Raw genomic sequence first — 10,754 nt, 5'->3', positions numbered from 1 at the left:
CAATGTGCATTCATGGCTCTCAGGGAGGGCTCCCCTAGTACTCTCTCCTCCCCAGCATGGAGCCTGGCATCTCCACTGTGCACAGAACATCCCTCATTGTTCCTGAAGTCAGCCTTCCAATCTCTTAACCACTCTGAGCCTTTTGTCCTTGTGCTTAGAATGAGGGAGCTCTAGGCAATGATTTCTAAGCATTTCTCCAGATCTGACAGCCCACGCTAGGAGTTTTGACCAGCAACAATTCTTTTAACTAATACAAGTGATGTTGGGTTTTAAAGTTAGGTTGGGAATTTCCCTGGCAGTCCAGTGGTTAGGACTCCGCACTTTCACTGCCAGGGCCAGGTTTGATCCCTGGTCAGGGAACTAAGATCCTGCAAGCCACACGCAGTGGCCAAAAAAAAAAAAATTTAGGTTAACATGGAAAACAGAAAATGCTACTTATAGACACATAAATGATACAGAGTAGGATACTTTAAAAGGCAATATTTGTAATGTAAAAGGTTTCTTAACCTTTTACATTGTTTAATTGTAATTGTCAAAAATTGCTATAATCTGTAATTGCTATAATCTGAAAGTTTTTCATTTACTATGTTACAAATATTGACCTAATAGTGAAGTCAAATTTTATTAGTTTTGCAGTGTAATAAGCCAGCATAAAACACATTTTAAAATTAATAATTTCATCAGTGAGTATGTCGTAGAGACAAAGAAACTAATACAAGAGAATCATATCACTAAATGTTTTATTAGTGGAGACAGGTAATTTTTAAAATTTAATTCATAACACAAGCACAGAGCACTTAGCTCTCTTAATGAACATACTTCTCATACTCCAGGGAATTTAAAAACTCTCTCAATTCAATTACAAAATGCTCAGTGAGATTCAATCATACTGATTTCTTGTTCTATATTCCAAGGGTAAATAATATATTAGAACAAGCAAGAGGTGCAAGATGGGGAGTGGTTAATTAGCATCCAATTCAAAGTGCTTATAGGTACAACAAAACAATGAACTAGCTGTTTTTTGTTTTGTTTTGTTTTCATAAATAATGCAAAATATTCCAAGAATCAAGCAAATTTGTACAAAATACAATAAATGTGACTGGAAAAGACTGAGTAGTTGTATAGCCAATTACATGAATAAATTATTTCAATATTTCAGGCAAACTCTCCTTTTTTAATCAAAAAGGCTGTGCCTTGGTCAGTGATAGTTAAGAATGAAAATTGTCTCCAGAATTTTACATAAATGTTTGAATTTCATATCAGGAAAACAAGACAACATTATTTCTGTAGGGAGACACTGGTGATTAATGCTTACCATATATCAAAAAAAAAAAAATTAACTGGTGGAATTTGAGTATAAACTGAACAATAAAAATTGAGTTTCTTGTGTTTCTAGACTATTACTAGTTCAAAACACTTAGAATCTTTTCAGCTATAGCCAGATATTTTAACAAGTAACATATTTAATTCAGCAGAAAACAATTCTTTTTTTTTTTTTTTTTGGTGGTACGCGGGCCTCTCACTGCTGTGGCCTCTCCCGTTGCGGAGCAGAGGCTCCGGACGCGCAGGCGCAGCGGCCATGGCTCACGGGCCCAGCCGCTCCGCGGCACGTGGGATCCTCCCGGACCGGGGCACGAACCCGCGTCCCCTGCATCGGCAGGCGGACTCCCAACCACTGCACCACCAGGGAAGCCCAGAAAACAATTCTTCTGAGTTATGCTCAGAAATAATAAACACAACACATTTTATTCAGTGGGATAAGAAACAAAGAAGCAGCAATGTTGTACAAAATCACATTATTCATGTGACTCTTACATGACAAGGATTTTTATATTAAGTAGAAACAAATTGCTTTGCTTCAGCTGGAATGCTCATCCTGGATGGACTACTTTCCATCATAAAGCAAATTTGACCAATAGAAGGTTTGTTTGAATTTTAGAACCTGGAGGAGTTTAGAGACAATCTACATATACCCTCTATTATGTTTTCTGTTTTGCTGTTCTCTTAATTTCTCTTTTCCTGTCCAAACCCATTCTTTGATTGTTGTACACCTGAAACTGACACAACATTGTAAATCAGCTATACTCCAATAAAACTTAACAAAACAGAACAACAACAACAAAAAACCCCCATTGTATGAATAGAGAAATAGCCTTTGGTAAATCCACCTAGCACAGCAACACCAAAATAATATCTTCCTCAATAATCTTCTTGATTCATTTCAACCTCTTTGGGGTCATAATGTTATTATTATTACCTATAAAGGTTTGGTAGAAATTCCTTGAATTGAATTAATTGTCCTCCTCTTTCCCTGCTTGTGATTTCTTGATGATCAGTGTGACCCTTAGACAAGCTTGTTTGCCACTCAGATTTGTTCACACTGTTAAAAGAAATGTCTTATAAACATGACTAGGGCTATTGCTAGGAGAACCGTCCCATAAACACCTTACTTACTTTTTAAAATTTTTATTAATAAATTTATTTATTTGTTTTTATTTATTTTTGGCTGCACTGGGTCTTATTTGCTGCATGTGGGTGGCGAGCGGGGGCTACTCTTCATTGCGGTGCACGGGCTTCTCATTGCAGTGGCTTCTCTTGTTGAGGAGCACGGGCTCTAGGTACGCGGGCTCAGCAGTTGTGGCACGTGGGCTCCAGAGCGCAGCCTCAGTAGTTGTGGCGCACGGGCTTAGTTGCTCCGCAACATGTGGGATCTTCCCAGACCAGGGTTCGAACCCATGTCCCCTGCATTGGCAGGCAGATTCTTAAGCACTGCACCACCAGGGAAGCCCAACACCTTATTTATTTTAAATGTGTCTAGTTGTCTGATTTCTTATGTAAAATGTCCTATTCTCTTTAGTTGTCAGATTAAAAAACTTAAATTTGATAACCAAATCTGAAAATTAGTAATTAAACTTAGTGTTAGTTTTAAACTTATTTTTATTAGGTTAAAACACATGAAATTGCCATATATAAAGTAAAAATCACCCAATGTCACTTTATGTTTTGACCTGATATCTTCTTCTTTACCATGAGAGGGACAGAATAAGAGTCAAAGGCTTGCGTTCAGGAATCAAACAGACAAGCCTTCAAATTATAGTCCAGTCATTTACTAGCTGTGTGATTGTGGACAATTTTTTAATCTTTATTTGGCCTCAGTCTCTTCATCAGAAAATTAGGGATATAACTGTATGCACTGCATTAAATTCTTTTTTTTTTTTAATTTTTGAAATTTATTTTTTTTATACAGCAGGTTTTTATTATCTATTTTATACATATTAGTGTATATATGTCAATCCCAATCTCCCAATTCATCACACCACCACCACCCTTGTCACTTTCCCCTCTTGATGTCCATACGTTAGTTCTCTGCATCTGTGTCTCTATTTCTGGCTTGCAAACCAGTTCATCTGTACCATTTTTCTGGGTTCCATATATATGTGTTAATATACGATACTTGTTTTTCTCTTTCTGACTTACCTGACCCTGTATGACAGTCTCTAGATCCATCCTCATCTCTACAAGTGACCCAATTTCATTCCTTTTTATGGCTGAGTAATATTCCATTGTATATATGTACCACATCTTCTTTATCCATTTGTCTGTCGATGGGCATTTAGATTGCTCCCATGACCTGGCTATTGTAAATAGTGCTGCAGTGAACATTGGGGTGCATGTGTCTTTTTGAATTATGGTTTTCTCAGGGTATATGCCCAGTAGTGGGGTTGCTGGGTCCTATGGTAATTCTATTTTTAGTTTTTTAAGGAACCTCCATACTGTTCTCCATAGTGGCTGTATCAATTTACATTCCCACCAACAGTGCAAGAGGGTTCCCTTTTCTCCACACCCTCTCCAGCATTTGTTGTTTGTAGATTTTCTGGTGATGCCCAGTCTAACTGGTGTGAGGTGATACCTCACTGTAGTTTTGATTTGCACTTCTCTAATAATTAGTGATGTTGAGCAGCTTTTCATGTGCTTCTTGGCCAGCTGTATGTCTTCTTTGGAGAAATGTCTATTTACGTCTTCTGCCCATTTTCTGATTGGGCTGTTGATTTTTTTTAATATTGAGCTGCATGAGCTGTTTCTATATTTTGGAGATAAATCCTTTGTCCGTTGATTGGTTGGCAATTATTTTCTGCCATTCTGAGGGTTGTCTTTTTGTCTTGTTTGTAGTTTCCTTTGCTTTGCAAAAGCTTTTATTCATTAGGTCCCATTTGTTTATTTTTATTTCCATTACTCTAGGAGGTGGATCAAAAAATATCTTGCTGGGCTTCCCTGGTGGTGCAGTGGTTGAGAGTCCACCTGCCGATGCAGGGGACATGGGTTCGTGCCCCGGTCCGGGAAGATCCCACATGCCGCGGAGCGGCTGGGCCCGTGAGCCATGGCCGCTGGGCCTGTGAGTCTGGAGGCTGTGCTCTGCAAGGGAGAGGCCACAACACTGAGAGGCCCGCGTACCACCACCACCACCACCACAACAACAACAACAAAAGATCTTGCTGTGATTTATGTCAAAGCGTGTCCTTCCTATGTTTCCTCTAAGAGTTTTATAGTGCCTGGTCTTACATTTAGGTCTCTAATCCCTTTTGAGTTTATTTTTGTGTATGGTGTTAGGGAGTGTTCTAATTTCATTCCTTTACATGTGGCTGTCCAGTTTTCCCAGCACCTCTTATTGAAGAGGCTGTCTTTTCTCCATTGTATATTCTTGCCTCCTTTATCAAAAATAAGGTGACCATATGTGCATGGGTTTATCTCTGGGCTTTCTATCCTGTTCCACTGATCTATGTTTCTGTTTTTGTGCCAGTACCATATTGTCTTGATTACTGTAGCTTTGTAGTATAGTCTGAAGTCAGGGAGTCTGATTCCTCCATCTCCGTTTTTTTCCCTCAAGACTGCTTTGGCTATTTGGGGTCTTTTGTGTCTCCAAACAAATTTTAAGATTTTTTGTTCTAGTCCTGTAAAAAATGCCACTGGTGATTTGATAGGGATTGCACTGAATCTGTAGATTGGTTTGGGTAGTATAGTCATTTTCAAAATATTGATTCTCCCAATCCAAGAACATGGTATATCTCTCCATCTGTTTGTGTCACCTCTGATTTCTTTCATCAGTGTCTTATAGTTTTGTGCATAAAGGTCTTTTACCTCATTAGGTAGGTCTATTCCTAGGTATTTTATTCTTTTTGTTGCAGTGGTGCATGGATTGTTTCCTTAAATTCTCTTTCTGATCTTTCATTGTTAGTGTATGGGAATGCAAGAGATTTCTATGCATTACTTTTGTATCCTGCAACTTTACCAAATTCATTGATTAGCTCTCATAGTTTTCTGGTGGCATCTTTAGGACTCTCTATGTATAGTATCATGTCATCTGTAAACAGTGACAGTTTTACTTCTACTTTTCCAATTTGTATTCCCTTTATTTCTTTTTCTTCTCTGATTGCCATGGCTAGGACTTCCAAAGCTATATTGAATAATAGTGGTGAGAGTGTATATCCTTGTCTTGTTCCTGATCTTAGAGGAAATGCTTTCAGTTTTCCACCATGGAGAATGATGCTTGCTGTGGGTTTGTCATATATGGCCTTTATTATGTTGAGGTAGGTTACCTCTATGCCCACTTTCTGGAGAGTTTTTCTCATAAATGGGAGTTGAATTTTGTCAGAAGCTTTTTCTGCATCTATTGAGATGATCATACTGTTTTTATACTTCAGTTTGTTAGTATGGTGTATCACATTGACTGATTTGTGTATACTGAAGGATCCTTGCATCCCTGGGATGAATCCCACTTGATTGTGGTGTATGATCCTTTTAATATGCTGTTGGATTTGGTTTGCTAATATTTTGTTGAGGATTTTTGTATCTATATTCATCAGTAATATTGGTCTTTAATTTTCTTTTTTTGCAGTATCTTTGTCTGGTTTGCTATCAGGGTGATGGTAGCCTCATAGAATGAGTTTGGGAGTGTTCCTTCCTCTGCAATTTTTTGGAAGAGTTTGAGAAGGATGGATGTTAGCTCTTCTCTAAATGTTTGCTAGAATTCACCTGTGAAGACATCTGGTCCTGGGCTTTTGTTTGTGGGAAGATTTTAAATCACAGTTTCAATTTCAGTGCTTGTGATTGGTCTGTTCATATTTTCTATTTCTTCCTGGCTCAGTCTTGGGAGGTTATGCCTTTCTAAGAATTTGTGCATTTCTTCCAGGTTGTCCATTTTATTGGCATAGAGTTGCTTGCAATAGTCTCTTATGATGCTTTGTATTTCTGCAGTGTCCATTGTAACTTTTCCTTTTTCATTTCTAATTTTATTGATTTGACTTCTCTCCCTCTTTTCCTTGATGAGTCTGACTAAAGGTTTATTGATTTTGTTTATCTTCTCAAAGAACCAGCTTTTAGTTTTATTAATCATTGCTATTGTTTCCTTCATTTCTTTTTCATTTATTTCTGACCTGATCTTTAGGATTTCTTTCCTTCTGCGCATTTTGGGGTTTTTTTTTTTTTTTTTTTTTTCTGTTTTCTTCTTTCTCTGATTGCTTTAGGTGTAAGGTTAGGTTGCTAATTTGAGATGTTTCTTGTTTCTTGAGGTAGGATTGTATTGCTATAAACTTCCCTCTTAGAACTGCTTTTGCTGCATCCCATAGGTTTTGGGTCATCTTGTTTTCCTTGCCATTTGTCTCTAGGTATTTTTAAATTTCCCCTTTGATTTCTTCAGTGATCTTTTGGTTATTTAGTAACATATTGTTTAGCCTCCATGTGTTTGTGTTTTTTACATTTTTTTCCCTGTAATTTATTTCTAATCTCATAGCGTTGTGCTTGGGAAAGATACTTGATATGATTTCAGTTTTCTTAAATTTACCAAGGCTTGATTTGTGACCCAAGATGTAATCTCTCCTGGATAATTTCCGTGCACACTTGAGAAGAAAGTTTAATCTGCTGTTTTTGGATGGAATGTCCTATAAATATCAATTAAATCTATCTGGTCTATTGTGTCATTTAAAGCTTATGTTTCCTTATTAATTCTCTGTCTGGATGATCTGTCCATTGATTTTAAGTGAGATGTTTAAGTCCCCCACTATTATTGTGTTATTGTTCTCCAGTTTGTGAGTCACCCACCCAGCTGTTATGGGATTTGATTTTATTGTGATTGCACCCCTCCTACCATCTCATTGTGGCTTCTCCTTTGTCTTTGGATGTGGGGTATGTTTTTTGGTGAGTTCCAGTGTCTTCCTGTCGATGATTGTTCAGCAGTTAGTTGTGATTCTGGTCCTCTCTCAAGAGGGAGTGAGCACACGTCCTCTACTCTGCCATCTTTATCCAATCTCCCCTGCATTAAATTATTTTATATATTAAAGGAATTAATAAGCACGGTGTTGTTACTGAGTGAGTGCTCAGAAAACGTTAGTGAAAGTTATTAACATTGGATTTAATTAATATTCTGATTGTCTTTCCCACTATTTTCTTTTTCCTATTGATTTTCCTGATTGGTGCCCCTGGTTTATATGAACTGCTCTTGCATTTATAGCTCATTGCATTTTCATATATTATCTCATTTGATACTATGAACATTATGAGGTTTATAGGGTAGGAATTATTATCCCCCTTTTCCTAACAAGGAAACCAAGTTTTGTTATCTTTTCACAGAGCACACAGTGAGTAAATGGCAAAACCACGTGAGAATTCACTAACCTTTTCTTACCGAGCTTCCTTTTATAAGGTCATTTGGAATGGATATTCCTGGGCAGCAAATATTCTAACATTGATGGCCTTGGATTGACATGATCATTCTGAGGAAGTCTTCTCATTTATTACAAACTTTTGTAATAGCCAGCATTTATTTAGCACTTAGTATATACCCCATACTACATATGTATAAACTATGTGCTTCTACTATCTACATATCAACTCCATGAGACTGGCACTCTTATAGTCCCTGATTTACAGATAAGAGAACTGAGAGCTAGTAAGTGGTGAAGCTAAGATCTGAAAGGAGAAAATTTTTCTCCAGGGCCTATGCTGTTAACCAGTACACTGTATTACCTCTTAGTAAATTATATTGTAAACTTCCTGCTTTCAAAGTTTCATTTCTCCTCAACCAGGAAATTTCAACATGTCACATTGTTTCAAAAACAAAACAGGGCTTCTCTGGTGGCGCAGTGGTTGAGAGTCCGCCTGCCGATGCGGGGGACACGGGTTCGTGCCCCGGTCCGGGAGGATCCCACGTGCCGCGGAGCAGCTGGGCCCGTGAGCCATGGCCGCTGGGCCTGTGAGTCTGGAGCCTGTGCCCCGCAACGGGAGAGGCCACAACGGTGATAGGCCCGCGTACCACAAAAAAAAAAAAAAAAAAAAAAGACCAAAACCAAATAAAAATAAAAACTGAAAACACTGTCCCCATTGAAATTTTGAGTGCTGAACAGAAAGATTTCCTAGGAGGTTTGTACTCTTACAGGCAAGACTGCTACATAATTTGCAGAGTCCGGTGCAAAATAAAATTAGAGGACCCCATTTTAAAAAGTTATTAAGAATTCCAATTAGAATGTGACAGTAGAGCATTAAATCAAGTGTGTGGTCCTGTGGAGCATGAGACCCTGTGTGACTAAAAGGTAGTACATCCATGACATGGGCCCAAGCAGGGCCCATAACCCTGTACCTGGCCTTGGCTCAGCACATCTATCCTATTGTAGGCTCCAATAAAGCCTCGTAATGGAACAGAAGCACTGGAGACCTCTTATTGAGTCTGTCTCAGAACCACTCTAGTTTTTCCAGTGAAAGCACCCCGAGGCAATGGGGCCTTTGGTGAAGTAAGACTTGGGAGGGAAGCAAGGCTACCAGATCTGCTGTGAGAAAGGAGAAGCAGAGACCAGATTTTATCTTAGCAGTCCAGAGTGAGATCGTGGTCAGGATGTGGGGAGAAGAAAGAGGAAGTGCTGGGGAACTCCCACTATCCCACAAAGAGGGAATCGCACTTGCCTCCCATCAGAATGGTGGTAGAAACCTGTAAAATATATCCATTTATCTTGGTCCTTTGGATGGGGGTCCATGTTAATTTGTTTAAAATTAGTAAGACTGGCACTGGTCATTCAAATGCTTTGCTTTTTGCACTTTTAAAATTGTAGACAAAAAACAATGTTTTTACTCTTCCTTCTAAAAGTAGAAAAGAGTTGCATTTCTGAAAAATAGTTGTCATTAATTTTTTTAAAAATAAAGTTATTTATTTATTTATTTATTTATTTATTTTTGGCTGCATTGAGACTTCGTTGCTGTGTGTGGGTTTTTTCTAGTTGTGGCAAGCAGGGGTTACCCTTTGTTGTGGTGCACAAGCTTCTCATTGTGGTGGCTTCTCTTGTTGCAGAGCATGGGCTCTAGGTGCGCAGGCTTCAGTAGTTGTGGCACACGGGCTCAGTAGTTGTGGCTCAAGGGCTCTAGAGCTCAGGATCAGTAGTTGTGGCTCATGGGCTTAATTGCTCCACGGGCATGTGGGATCTTCCCGGACCAGGGCCCAAACCTGTGTCCCCTGCGTTAGCGGTTGGATTCTTAACCACTGAGCCACCAGGGAAGTCCCAGTTGTCTTTAATTTTTGATCTTTGATTTAATCTGTGGTGTACATCAAAAGTATTGTCATTCTATATAGGAGGCAATCAAGAATTAGAGCAGGTTTGAATCAAAATACATAGGTTTAGCTCAGGTCCCTCTCCTTACTGATTCTGTGATCTTGAAAGTTAATTAACCTCTCTGAGCCTCAGTGTTTTTTAATCTGTAAAGTGAGAAAATTTTAGAAATAATAAACAACTTCAGAGGATCTTTATATGTATTGAATACATAAAGGTGCTTAGTGCAATACCTGGCACATCACAAGAATTCAACAAATTGTAGAGATATTATTTCATATAAATATGCATATATGAGTACATTTGTATTTCATGTATGTATATACTTTTAAGTATATAATATAGGTAAATAAATACATATGTGTGTATACTTATAAAATATATTTTTTAGGTTTCTGAGTTTTGAGTTCTTGTATATCAGAGAAGGGGAAATACTTGGCTAGGAGGATTGGCTGCAATAGTTTCTTTCGGGGCTTCTGTCTGTCACTGCCAATTGAACATTCAAGTTTTATGGCATTCAAATTAAATTACTACTGCCTGCACAATTAGGAACTTTTTCAGCATCATCCCTATGCTTCAAATCAAGCAGACTGAGTGTTTACTTGAGTATAAATCTAATATAATCCTCAGAAAAAGCCAGGTGTGTTTCCTGTTTGAAATGGTGGTTATGTGTTTCCAGGTGTTATGCAGAGCATTGATTGGGATGCATAAATTGCCTTCTATTGAGGTTATCTTACTTAACTGCCACCCCTCTCCCTAATCCCTAGCTACCTGATGTATTTTTTATGTGTCTCTTGTTTTTAATCACTGAAAATAAAATGGGAAATACCTGAAGCTCTAGTATCCCTTTTGATAGTACACTGACAGCATATATCCAGCTTTGCCTCCAAAATTTCAGTTTTATTGTTCCCTCAAATTTGTTGAAAACAGCTGTTTTGTTATTATATGCCCAATATAGAATTCGCCAAAATTTGCAAATTTGAAAAATGAAGAAAAAACAGAAGCAATTATAAACCCAACATAAACCGTGCTTTACCTTTTCTTATTATTTAAATATGTAAATAAACGTGGAAATAATGAGTGCTTCTCTGTTGTTTTGTTAGTGAATGGAATAATTTCAACAGCAGTCTTTTTAAAACCTATATGTGAAATGTGTTTTCCGTGAAA

Source organism: Kogia breviceps, chromosome 5 (genome assembly GCF_026419965.1).
Source record: "Kogia breviceps isolate mKogBre1 chromosome 5, mKogBre1 haplotype 1, whole genome shotgun sequence".
Lineage (NCBI taxonomy): Eukaryota > Metazoa > Chordata > Mammalia > Artiodactyla > Physeteridae > Kogia > Kogia breviceps.
The sequence above is the reverse complement of the archived record's forward strand: the minus strand, read 5'-3'. Positions refer to the sequence as shown.